Source organism: Rattus norvegicus, chromosome 9, assembly GCF_036323735.1.
Source record: "Rattus norvegicus strain BN/NHsdMcwi chromosome 9, GRCr8, whole genome shotgun sequence".
Lineage (NCBI taxonomy): Eukaryota > Metazoa > Chordata > Mammalia > Rodentia > Muridae > Rattus > Rattus norvegicus.
Genome location: NC_086027.1, coordinates 99436635 through 99449240, shown reverse-complemented (window position 1 = coordinate 99449240; position 12606 = coordinate 99436635). Strand labels below are relative to the sequence as shown.

The 12606-nt window shown below is 47.4% G+C and overlaps 1 long non-coding RNA gene across 1 annotated transcript; it reads left to right on the top strand.

Annotated features, from left to right (window-relative positions):
- The first annotated feature begins 5466 nt into the window (after nt 1-5466).
- On the top strand, nt 5467-7330 carry LOC100912214 (uncharacterized). Its single transcript, NR_131101.1, has 3 exons — nt 5467-5587; nt 5876-5994; nt 6272-7330. It is a non-coding gene; the product is annotated as an uncharacterized LOC100912214 (long non-coding RNA).
- The last annotated feature ends 5276 nt before the right edge of the window (nt 7331-12606 follow it).

Below are 12606 nucleotides of genomic sequence, written 5' to 3'. Positions count from 1 at the left end.
ATTCCACTAGCATGGGGTTTGTCTCCAGGGTAACTAAGCCACAGGGAGATGGCCTGTCCTTGTACTGTTCTCTCCTGAGCTCCCAGGACTACCATTGGTGACTAGTTACTAGCTCTTTGCCTTGGAAGTGTCTCTCAAAGGCTTGGCCTCAGGTTCATGAGTGTGGTGCAGATGTCAATCTTTCTCAGGATGCCATTTTTTTTCCTTTTTAAAAATATTGTATGCGCGTATAGGCGTATATAAGAAAGTCAGAGGATAACTTGGGGGTTGGTTTTCCACGATCAAACTTGGGTCCTCAGGTTGTTTGGGAAGCCTTTTTATTAGCTGAGCCAACTGGTGGACCCACTTGTCACTTTTCTTGGTAGGCATTTCCCCTGGTGCCACTGTAAAGAGAGGGAGTGCTTGCTGTGAAAGTGCCTTGGGCCTGAGGTTGGGCTAGACCCTGGAGGTCAGACTCCTCGGGAATTTGATAGGATGGGCATGTAGTATAGATAGATACCCATAGTCAGTTGGCAGCAATCCCTGGTACCATTAGAGAGCCCCCTTCCCTCCAAGAGCCCAAAGCAGATGGTTTTCACCAGGCTGCAAGCAGTCAGACTGACATGACACTTTAGATGTCACACTTTAAAATGACAATCTTTTTTTTTTTTCCGGAGCTGGGGACCGAACCCAGGGCCTTGTGCTTGCCACTGAGCCAAATCCCCAACCCCAAGATGACAATCTTAAAGATGCCTTTGAGAACGTCTTTCTCAAAAGCTTCAGGTCCCCCAGTGTGTCAGCATTTTGGGGTTCATCTCTATGCCAGGTTAGAAATCTATGCAACTCAATCTTAGCATTGGGATTGAGCTGTGGGCAGCCGAGGGAATGGAAACATCATTCCTGGGGTTATTTTCTTCAACCCTAACTAGTGTAGAGTTCCAGAGGGACACCTAATGGTCCCTTTTGTGTGACTTCTATCACTATCTAGAGGCCAAAGCACTAAAGCTCCGATGCCTCCATCGAGAGCGTTAGCCAGGGACTGCTTGAAGGAGTATCTCGCTCTGATGTCAGCACTTGCCTCTTTCCACAGGCCCCTGGTCAAAGTGGAGGCCTTACTCCTTTTGCAAAGTGACCTGGAATAAATGTGCCAGTGGGCCCAGGACCTACTCAAGGTCAGAAGCCACCGACTGAGCTCCAGTTCTATGCTCCTCCAACCCAGAGCCAACCTCTTTGTGATCCTCAGGCACTGTCTCTTTCTCAGAGGTAGAAATGGCTTCCGGAGCAACAACTGCTATTGGCTGTAGCTGGGAAGTGTTTTAACCTAAGGCATAGTCTGGGAGCACAAGTGCCCAATTCAGCTACACCATTATTTCATTCACCCTGCCTCCCCTCTCTACAGTCCCTAGGCTTCCTCCCAAGCTTCCTGCTACAGCATGATGCCCCAGTTTCCCCTGAAATTTGCCACCTGGCCCCAAACCTCTAATTCTGTATTTTCTATAATCGCCAAAACAAGTGACCGCAGACTTGGTGGCTTAAAAGACCTTGCAATACCAAGCATTTCCATAATCAGGGTTTCAACAGGCAGAGTGGTGCTGTGTGATGGCTACTCCTGATTGCCAACTTGACAACAGCTGGAATTAACGAAAATCCAGGCAGCTGGATATACTTTTGAGGGATTTTTTTTCCTTAAAAATCATTTGAAGTGGGAAGACCCACTTTTCATCTTTTGAGGTGAGAAGATCCACCTTTAACCTGAGCCGCACCTTCTCGGCGGCAGCATGTATGAAGGACATGGAAGAAGGAAGCTTGCTTGCTTTGCCTGCTCTCTCTCCCACACACTGGCAAGCTCATTTCTTCACTGGCACTAGAACCTGCTTCTCCAGGATTCCAGCATATACTGAAGACAGCCAGTCTCATGGACAGAACAACTGCTGGATTCTTAGGCCTTCCATTAGTAGACAGCCATTGTTGGACTAGCTAGACCACAGCCTGCAAGCCAGTCTTAAAAATCCCCTCTAGATATAAAAGGTATACAGATAGATATATAGATTCAGTCTATAAGTTCTGTTCTTCTAGAGTACCCTGACTAATACAGATTTTGGTAGCAGAAGTGGTTCTAGAATGACAGGAGTATAACGATGAATTTTTTTAAGTATCTGGAACAGGCCTTCCAATTTGCCAACACCTATAGTTACCAAAGCCTCCCCACTTACGGACACCACACTTAGCAACTTGGAGAGTGCCGAAAGCCCATGGTGTGGACTATTTTTTACAAATTTGATGAGACAAATGCATCTGATTTTCCTGATTCACCAGTTATGAGAAGCAACAGATTTAGTGAGCCTACCTATAAAATTTTAACAATTTGTGGAAAAAAAATGAGGAAAACGATGATGCTGGTTGGTATCCTGGCATCTTTGGATAAAGTGACTGAGGAAAAGAATGGGCTCCATGATCAAACTAAGTAACTTCTAGCATCTCAATACAGTGAAGAATAACCATGAACTCAGTGATAAATTGACAGGCTCTAGATACACATAAATAACCTAAAGGTTTCTTAGTGTGCCCTGGAAGAGAATCTTCTCTCCAGCAGTGACAGAGCTTAAATATTAGAAAAAATCAGACAAAGCTCTCATAAGGCTGGCTGAATTACAGCAAAAATTCAAGTCCCAACCTCAAAAAGTGTTGGTGGTTAATGGAGGACATTAATTGGTAAGGAGTATGATTCTTGACTTGGAATGGAGGTGTGCGGAAGGACCCGATCGAGGCTGAGAACACTGAGCCTTCAGACTTTCACAAAACCAAGAAAGATGTATACCTAGCCCCTGCCTCCTGAAATAATGTTTTCTCCACCTTTGACTGAGGAAATTAATCCTTCGCTGTCTGTAAGAGATGCTAGGTAAGATAATATTGATGTGGCTATGGTAGCAGTGATGGAAACCGGTTTTGTTTTTTAAGAAATAAAATCGAGAGCCAGATGGTGGAGGCACAGGCCTTTAATCCTAGCACTTGGGAGGCAGAGACTGATGGATTTCTCAGTTCAAGGCCAACCTGGTCTACAATGTAAGTTCTGGGACAGCCAGGGTTATACAGAGAAACCCTGCTATGAATAACCAAACCAAACCAAACCAAAAAAACAAGCTCTAGGCAGCTCATCAGAGGATGGTCTCCAATGTACCTCAACACACACAAGTCACACATGCTAACAACAAGGGACCCTTCCAGTGACCATGCCTCCCCATTAGGATCTTTTGGCCTGGCTTTACCCTTGTTGACCGTTGAGTACTTAGCACCCTGGTTGACCTGGCTAAACAGACTTGAGGCTGTGATCAGTTAGCTGCCATTCCTCCCAAGGAACCTCTCTCTCAAGGAACATCTGCTACAGAGCCAGCACTGAGTCATGGTCCTTGCCACGAGTGGATGCGGGTGTAATGCCATGCTGTGCACTGCCCAGTCAGAGTTGCGATTTGACTTGTGCCCCTTCTGGAGTGAATCCTGCCTCCAGATATTAGCGGCATCACTTTAAGCTGAGTTGCTTGGTTGTCAGATTCATTTGCTGTGAGTCATTCCCTCTTTGCTATGTCTGAATTCAAAAACAAAAACCCCACCTGTCTGCCTCTCCATGACACATGTCATGGTCAAGATGCAGGCCCATCTCCACTTGCAATGTAACCTCTCCTGGGTTATCACTCCCTTATCCAGAAAACTTTAGTTTAATCTGTCTTCATCCTAAAGTTCTACCCTTGTAAGTGTTGCAGCTCGGACGTTACAGCCCCGCTCCAGCTGTGGGGGAAGATTTCCCCTGATGCCAGTGTAACAAGTCAGTTCCGGCAGGGAGAGATTTCCCAGAGAAAGTGTTACAGTTCTGCTCAAAGAGGTATCCTGGCAGTAACGAGCCAATACCACAAAGTCACATTGTACAAAAAACCTCACGCAAGAGCTTTGTTGGGGTGGGGGGTGGGGGGCAGAGGAAGGGGGGATTTGGGGGGCGGGGATTGCCACTGCTCAGGCAGGAAGCAGCAATGAACTGGACAGAAGGCAGGGTTTATATTATATAGCTTTTCTGTGGCAAGCTCAGGACTGGTGGGATTGTGTTTCTTGGCTTTGGGCTTGGGGTTGTCAGGGTTAGGGTGTTTTTCCTTTGGCCTTTTTTTTTTTTTTGGTTCTTTTTTTTTTTCCGGAGCTGGGGACCGAACCCAGGGCCTTGCGCTTCCTAGGTAAGCGCTCTACCACTGAGCTAAATCCCCAGCCCTCCTTTGGCCTTTTTATCCTACAACCCTCAGCTCTACCTTGCTGCACCACCACCACCACCACCACCCCCAGCCCCATCTATCCACCTTCTCTCCAAACTGGTAGCTCCTTACATCCTGACCACTTACCACCATGTCAAATGAGCATCACAAACTACCAGAAACACCTCTGATTGTTGCCTGAATGCACTTCTCAGATGATGATACTTCTTGGCATCTGGATGGTGGGGAGAATCCTGTAGCTGGTAAGATGGTGCACTGGTAAAGGCACTTGCCAGTACGAGCCTGTTTAAGTTCCAGCCCCAGATGGAAGGAGGAACCAACTCCACAATGCTGTCCTTTGACTCTCTTTCCTTGTCCCTCCCTCCCTCCTTTACCTCCTTCTTTCTCTCCTCTCTCTCTCTCTCTCTCTCTCTCTCTCTCTCTCTCTCTCTCACACACACACACACACACACACACACACGGTGATTTTTAAATATATATATATATATATATATATATATATATATATTTTAATCTTGAGCTGCCAGTAGTAATGGCACAGACCTTAACTCCAGCACTCAGGAGGGAGAAGCAAACTGTGAGTTCAGCTTGTTCTACACAGAGTTCCAGGGCACCCTGGGCTATACCTGTCTCAAAATACAAAACTAACTAACAAAACAAACAAACAATTAAATAAACAAATAATCTTAAGAGGCCGGAGAGCAATCTCTCAGTAGTTAAGAACACTGGTTGCTTTTGCAGAGCCCCAGTTCGGTTTCCAGCACTCGCAAAGCAGCTCACAAACATCTGACTCAAATGTCTGGGGATTCATTGCCGCCTTCTGGCTTTCGTTAGCACCAAGCATGCACAAGACATGCACAGTGAGCAAACATGCAGGCAAAACATATATAGAAAATACTATTTTTAAATTTAAAAAACATCCTTCTTTTCCTGTCATCCCACTTCCCGTCAATCCACCATTTGTAAATCCATCTCCACTGTGTTCCTTGCCACTGCGGATCCCATCTTGGGGAACCCGGAGGAACTGAGAAATGGAGGGGCCTTAGCCACGGAGAGCTGACAGGTAGATTCAGAGCCACTGGGCTGGACCCAAGTCTCGGCCCCGCCCCTCTGGAGAGCAGCCACCAGCCCTCCTGCCAGAGGTAGTTCCCGTGCGCTCCCAGAAACCTGTGCGCGAGCAGGTGCCAACGGTGCCAACGATGCCAACGGTGCCAAGGGCCCCAGAGGGGCTGGCAGCCGAAGGAGGAGCGGCCGCGTTCTGCTGAGCTACGGAGGGATCAGGCTTGCGGGAGGAGCAGAGCGCATGGCACTGCATCTCCGAAGCCCCTGAACACCATGGAGGTGGTTTACCGTTGGTGGGTGTCCCCCTCGTCTCCAGGCCCAACACCTTTGACCTTCACTCATCTTAGCTATGTCTGTAGCTACCTAGGTCCGTAGCCACACCATGAACCTTCACCGTGGACTGCCACAACTGAAGCTCCAGCTTTTTTCCTATCCCCCTACCTAGGAAGCTTGTTCTCGCTCCCAAACCCCCTGCCACCCAGCACCAGTCCCTACTATCCCCACCCCACCCCCGTGCGCTCAATGAGTGAACCAGAAGCCATAGTGTAGCCTTCTGACTTCCCCTTGTCTTTCTGTTGCAGGATCTGAGCAGCCACTCACTGGGCAGCACCTTAGCTGCTGTATTCACCATGCTGAGGGAGGCTGTGGACATCCTGCCCAGAGAAGCAGGATGTCCAGGACCATGCCTACCTTCACCAAGGTGAGTGCTCTGTGGGAGGAGGGTCAGACTGAAGAACCCAGGAATGGGAGGTCGAGTGCCCTTCTTTCCTGTTTCTCCCCCCAGTGCTCCCAGTGCTTCTGCTGGTCTTGAGTGGTAGTTGAGGAGGAACCACAGTGCACGCACAGAGTTGAGAGTCCACAGAAGCAGCCCTGGGTATCCGCGGGATGTGGGGATGCTGGACAAAGGCAATAGGGGGAAAAGAAGGACCACTGCCTACAGGATGGAATGTCAAACTTCTGTTTGTTTTCTCCCTAAGGATGTGGTGGGAACTTGAAACCTGAGACTTCCAGAAGATGCTGGCCACCAACTGGTGCCCCACAAAGAAACCCCACAAGTCCTGCCAGCACTGGACTCTTGCTCTTTCTCCTGTAGCTTTGCCTTGGCTCAAGACCCATCCGCACCAGTTCTCTGGTCCCTGGGAGATCCTTTGGAGGCCTGGCTGTCCCTGTGCTCTGCAAGAGCAGACAAGATGTGGGTCTTGTTGGGCCCCAAACAGGCCTGAACCTCTGCATGAAGGAGGAGACTGGAGTCTCTCCATCCCATTTGGGAATTCTGTTAACAAATCACTGGAGGCAGCCTGTTTCTCTTTGTGACCAGGAGGAGTTTCAGCAGGAAATTCAGCCTAGTCCTGGGGGCCCCCAGCCTCTGACTTAAGAATGTAGTTTCAAAGGGGACGATACTTCCCAAGCATCAGTGTGTCAGACACAAGGCCAGGACAGAGTAATGAGCATGGTGAGAGTTGAGGAAAAGCTGAGATGCCCTCCAACAGGCAGGCCCCGAGGAAGGCTGCCTTAAGGAAGTAGCCCATCAGCCCTGTAGGACATGGAGGTGGTCAAGGGTGGCAGAGGACTGGGTTTGTCTTTCAGATTTCTGATTTCCACAGCAAATTCCTATAGTAACTTGCTCCCTGAGATAAAGCCCCTGCCCTCCGACCGTGGAAGGGAAATGGGCATGTGGGAAGCAGCTTCTTCCCTGAGGGCACTGGGCTATGTCAGAAGGGTTCAGCAGTGCCGTCTTCTGTGGCGCCTTCTGTGGCGCCACTGACCTCTCCTTTCCCACTGGGTACAGAGCTTGTGCCATCTGGACCTTGATCCTGCGAGGCTTCCTGGCAGCAGCTTCCTCGAAACTGGGGGTCTAGGCTGACACTATCCTATCCATTCATGCTCCCTACTGTCCTGTGGTGGGACAGGACCAGAGCAAAAAGCCTCAAGAGGTTTATCCTGGGTAAGAATCAGCCAGAGATGTCTGTTGCTGTGTAACAAACTACCCCACCATTTAGCAGCTTAAACATATTACAGGTTCGGTGGTTTAGGAATCCGAGTGGTTAGTGGTATCTGCCTGGGGGTGTCTCACAGGCTACAGTCTGAGTGCGCTCTGGCTGTGGTTTCTCATGTGAAGACCCAACCAAGAGGAGATGCTGTCACTCTCAAAGTACAGTGGACAAGACTTCAGTTCCTTTCCCACAAAGGGTCTTATTTTCTGCTTTTTGGCTGGAGGCCTCACTGAGTTCTTTGCAGGGGGCCTAGCCACAGAGTGCCTCCTGCCTGGTTAAGCAGAGAGCAAATGAAGAAGTGGACTCTGTCGTCCAGCTGACTTCATAAGGGAAATTCTGGAATGTTTTGATTTTAAGGCCATACTAATGGGGTGGAGAGATGTCTCAGCGGTTAAGAGCACTGACTGCTCTTCCAGAGGTCCTGAGTTCAATTCCCAGCAACCACATGGTGGCTCACAACCATCTATAATGGGGATCTGACGCCCTCTTCTGGTGTGTCTGAAGACAGCTACAGTGTACTCACATAAAATAAAAATCTAAAAAAAAAAAAAAAAAAAAAAAAAAACCTTAAAAGGCCATACTAAAAGGGAGCAGGTCTACACTGGAGGACATACACCAGGGAGGGAAATGTTGAGGACCACCTCATTATGGGTCATTTCTACAGCCTGCCATGACACCATCCAAACCCAGTGTCCTCACCAGGGCACACTACTGTGTTCAGTCTTGTTACCCTAGTGTGTGTCACTTTAAAACACTGAACTGTAACATCTGAAGATAGACAGGGAGCCGGAGGTAGTACATGCTTGTAGAGCTGCCTCTGGGCTCTGATGACCCCTTTGCAAGGGAGCTGATCCCCTTGAATTTCCCCAGGCGGCAGAAGGCATCTAAAGCTGGGGTGTTAGGCTGTCTCTCAAAGAACAAGCTTGGGCCTTGCTCTGAAGTCAATACTTCAGAGACCCCTTAGACTGGGGAAAATGATGGCTAAGCAGAGAAGTCTGTCCCTGTGTCCTTGCCTGTTATCCATAGGGGTCACAGATAAGGCTTGAAGAGCATCAGAGCTGATATCTGGGGAAAGCACCTCTTCCTCCTAGACAAGATCAGGTGCACTCACCCTCAGAGTTCCCTAAGGCTTTGATGAAATTCGAACTCTCCCTGCACCTGCCCTACAGACATCTGCAACAGGGTGTTCCATCATCCCATGGCAATCTCTAGTAACTTTGGAGGTTTTAGAGTTTCCCTGCTCAGGGTCCATGATGAGTTGGCACCTTTTTGTTTATAGAAGTAAAGTATCAAGGGCTGTTTGTGCTGGGGATAAAATGTACTGGGGAAATCTAGATTGTTACTCGTGAGAAACAGTATCCACTCCTGCCTGAAGCTCATCTCTTTACTGGTGAACCTCAATCCCTGATTTGTTCTGTTTGATAAAACAGAAGGAAAACTGGAATAGCCTGAAGTGAAATAAGAGGAATTTAGTTACATCGTACCTTCCCTTGCTCAGTGCCAAATTCCTTTCTGCCTCTGTCCTGCTCCTTCAGATATCTGAACCAGAATCACCTTGGCCATCCACAGACTCAGTAGGCTGGAAGGAACTCACTAGGTTCCTTCACCAGCTCAATAGGCCACCAGTTGAAGCCAGGCATGGAACTGTCTTGTCCCTCAAGCATACAGCAAAGCTCATCCACATTGTAGGTGTGCACCTGCATGTGCCATTGTGCATTTGCAAGACCTAGCCACTCCACATCTGGTCAGCCCCAGCACTAAAACAGCAACCACTAGCTAGAAAGGTTAAATAGCATAACTCGGGTAGAAAATCAGTTTCTCAGACTACACGATTACCATGTGACCCACTGTGGCAATCCTAAGCATATATGAAAGTTATAGCACAGCTGTGTCCACAGAACTGACAGTATCCCAAAGGTGGGAGCAATGTATTCAACAGGTGAACACAGATGTCAGCAAACATGACCAGTCCATGCGATTGGACCTTATCAATGGAAGAGAATGAAGCAGATATATGTGCACATGATTCGAAACACTAAAATAAATGCAGAACAGTGTAGGATTCCACTTACATGAAGTGCCAGGAAGGTAAATTCCCAAAGCAGAGGAACAGGACAAACTGTCTCAAAAAGTCAGTCACCCGGAACAGTTGTGTGGGGAGTGAATATGACATTGTATGCGTATCTGAAAGTCTAAAAATAGATTAAAATGGGAACTATAGGGACAGCTTTGGTACTGGATGGTATGTCACCGCTCTAGAGGCAGTAGGACCGGGGAGAATGGAGCAGATAAATGAGGCGGAATACAGTCTCATGTGATAGCCAACTTTATTCTGAGCATCAGACAATTTATTCTGAGGGTTAAGAATCACACGAGTAAAGTGTGCACTCACAAGGACAAGCTGCACTTGGCAAAAATGTGTTTTTCCATAGAGACGTAAACATTTGACTAACAGCAATGAGTGATCTGAAGTGAACTCGCATCTGGGAGGAGAGCGCAACCACATTCCAAGAACAGTTGTGTGTTTTGAAGAAACCGATCAAGACCTTTCTCACCAGCACTCAGAATCCTTACAGGACTCCATTCTTGGACCATGTTCCTACAGTGATGGTTTGGGACATGAGCGTGCTTAGCGCCATGATTACACCTAATCAGGGCTGAACTTGTAACTTTGATGTGCACTTGAACATAGTTCACCAGTTGAGATGGTGACACGTGTCTGTAATCAACTTGGAAGAATGAGGCAGGGGGATTGTTCCAGGTTTCAGGCCACCCTGGCCTACATGGTAAACTTTGACTTAGATTACTCAGGACTCCATCTCAACAAAACACAAGCCAACTAAGACTATTGACAATATAGCTCAATATCTGCATAAAGATAGCTTTTGATGCAACAATCCAATCTCTGGGCATTTCCCAACAGAAATGAAACCCTGTGTCCACCAGATGGATATAGAATGCTCAGAGCGGCACTGTGGGTAACAGCTCCCAGACAGGTCAGAACTTAATGTTCACTGAGAGCAGAGAGGGAGTGGTGTGCCTACGTAAATGGGTGGATTATAGTTTCAACAATGTGACTGAATGTTACATAGATGATGCTGAAGGAAAGTCAGTTGAAACAACATGCTGTAGGTTTTCTGTCCTGTGTTTTTCCACACACGAAGTTCAAGTCCAGGCAGATTCCAGGGCCACGCGCTAACAATGACCTCAGGAGATCATGCCCGAAATGTGTGTGTGCAGAGCACACAGGATCTCCTTTTGGACCTTTGTTTTAGGGCTGTGTTTGGCTTGTGGAAATCATTTAGCCTTATGATTCATGCACTTTTCTGTAATTAGCATTTGACTTCAAAGTTTAATCGCACACCTGTTAAACTCCAGAATACTGAGACCAAATGCTAGAATGCTGGCACAGATACAGAGAGCAGGCACTCCCATCATGGGAGGCAAGGTAGAATGGAACACACACTTTCTTCCAAAACTAAATATGCTTTCACTATATAACCAAAGAAACACACTCTTCTTGTCTAGCCAAAGAAGCAGAGAACTTAAGTCCACACAGATGTCTGCACATGGGCACTGTGATGCTTGACATTGGCTGTCAACTGGACTGGATTAACATGTCTACAAAATTAGTAAAATACACTGGGCAGGGGCAAGAGAGTGTGTGCTTTCTGAAAAAAAAAATTAGATCACAAGGCTCTGACCTAATGAATGGTTTAACTCATTGGCAGGGTTAACATTTTAATAGATTGTTGGCAAGTGGTGGAGCAGTGGGAAGTGGATACTGTAGAAAACAGGTGACTGGGAACTTGTCTTGTTCTGGTCCCTTCCTGTTGCCATTCGAATACGCTTCCTGTACACCATGAAGTGAAGAACCTCCTCTACCACATACTCCCAGTGCCGTGCTACCTGCCCAAGTGTCTTAAGCCAAGCAACAGAGTAAGGGAAAGCTTTGTAGTAGAGAAGATGAAATCTGTCAGGGAGTCGAGGTACTGTGATCACCCATAACCCATCTGAGGGACTTGGTGGAACAGAGCTCTCAAGGTGGTAGAAAAATTAACAAGTCCTGTCCAAAGGGGTAGCAATCCAAGCCTGATGTAGATGAGATTATGAAGGAAAAGAGAAGAGAACTTAGGGTCAAGTCAGAATTCTAATGGCCAGGGGTGGTGACACAGACCATATATAGTCCTAGCACTGGGGAGGTAGAGGCATTGTGAGTTCAAGTCCAGCCCTGCCTAGCTAGAAAAGTTCTTGTCTCCACAAAAGATAATTTCATCAAACAGCCAGACAGAAGGTGAGCCTGTAAACCAGATAGAGATGGAGTAATGATTAGGAGAAAACCTGGAAAGATGGTCCATACATATAAGGGAAAGACAGGCCATGCGGTAAACATTACCAGAATTTATGTGGAATGATGGCTGCCAAGTCTATTTGCAGGAATGGGAAATCAACAAGTTTAGTGTGGTGATTTGAATATGCTTGGCTCAGGGAGTGGCACTATTAGGGAGTGTGTGGCCTCTTGGGGGAGGTGTGGCCTTGTTGGAGGAGGTGTGGCCTTGTTGGAGGAGGTGTGTCACTGTGGGAATGGGCTTTGAGACCCTCATCCTAGCTGTCTGAGGAAAGTCTGCTCCTGGATTCGTTTGAATGAAAATGTAGAACTCTCAAGTCCTCCAGCACCATGCTGCCATGCTTTCTGCCATGATAGTAGACTGCATCTCTGAACCTGTAAGCCAGCCCCAATTAACTATTGTCCTTTACAAGAGTTGCCTAGGTCATGGGGTCTGTTTACAGCAATGAAAACCTTAAGACACTTAGCAAGTGCTACTCTGGAGACATAGTGGGTGATGTCAAGTTGGGGTGGGCTGAGAAGTGGGTGAGACATATGGACAGAAGACAAAGTGCTGTTATTTCAAAATCCCAATCTATCATGGAAGGGACGGTTCTGAGTGCAGTAAAGACTTCAAATAGTGGCTTGGAGGCCTGCTGGGTGGATCCACCTTTTGCAGCTGGAGAATACCTGGTTTACATTTGCAAGGAAGCAATGACTTGTTACCTACTGCACCAAGGAAGTCCACACAACACGAGAAAAAACAGGTAAGGTGGTGTTGGAAAAAACTGATAGGATTTGCGTGTGTAGTCAGTAAATTTGGGTACCTTTAAGGAAGTGAGGTCTTCGTGGGTTGTAGGGCAGAAAGAGGAGGTAATTTCACGAGCGGCTCTTTTCTGAAACCAGGAAGAATACAGAACACAACTTTGTAATTGGTAAAGCAGCAGCAGTTTCGGTGGCTGAGATGAGGGATGTTTGGCACTTCTGTGGC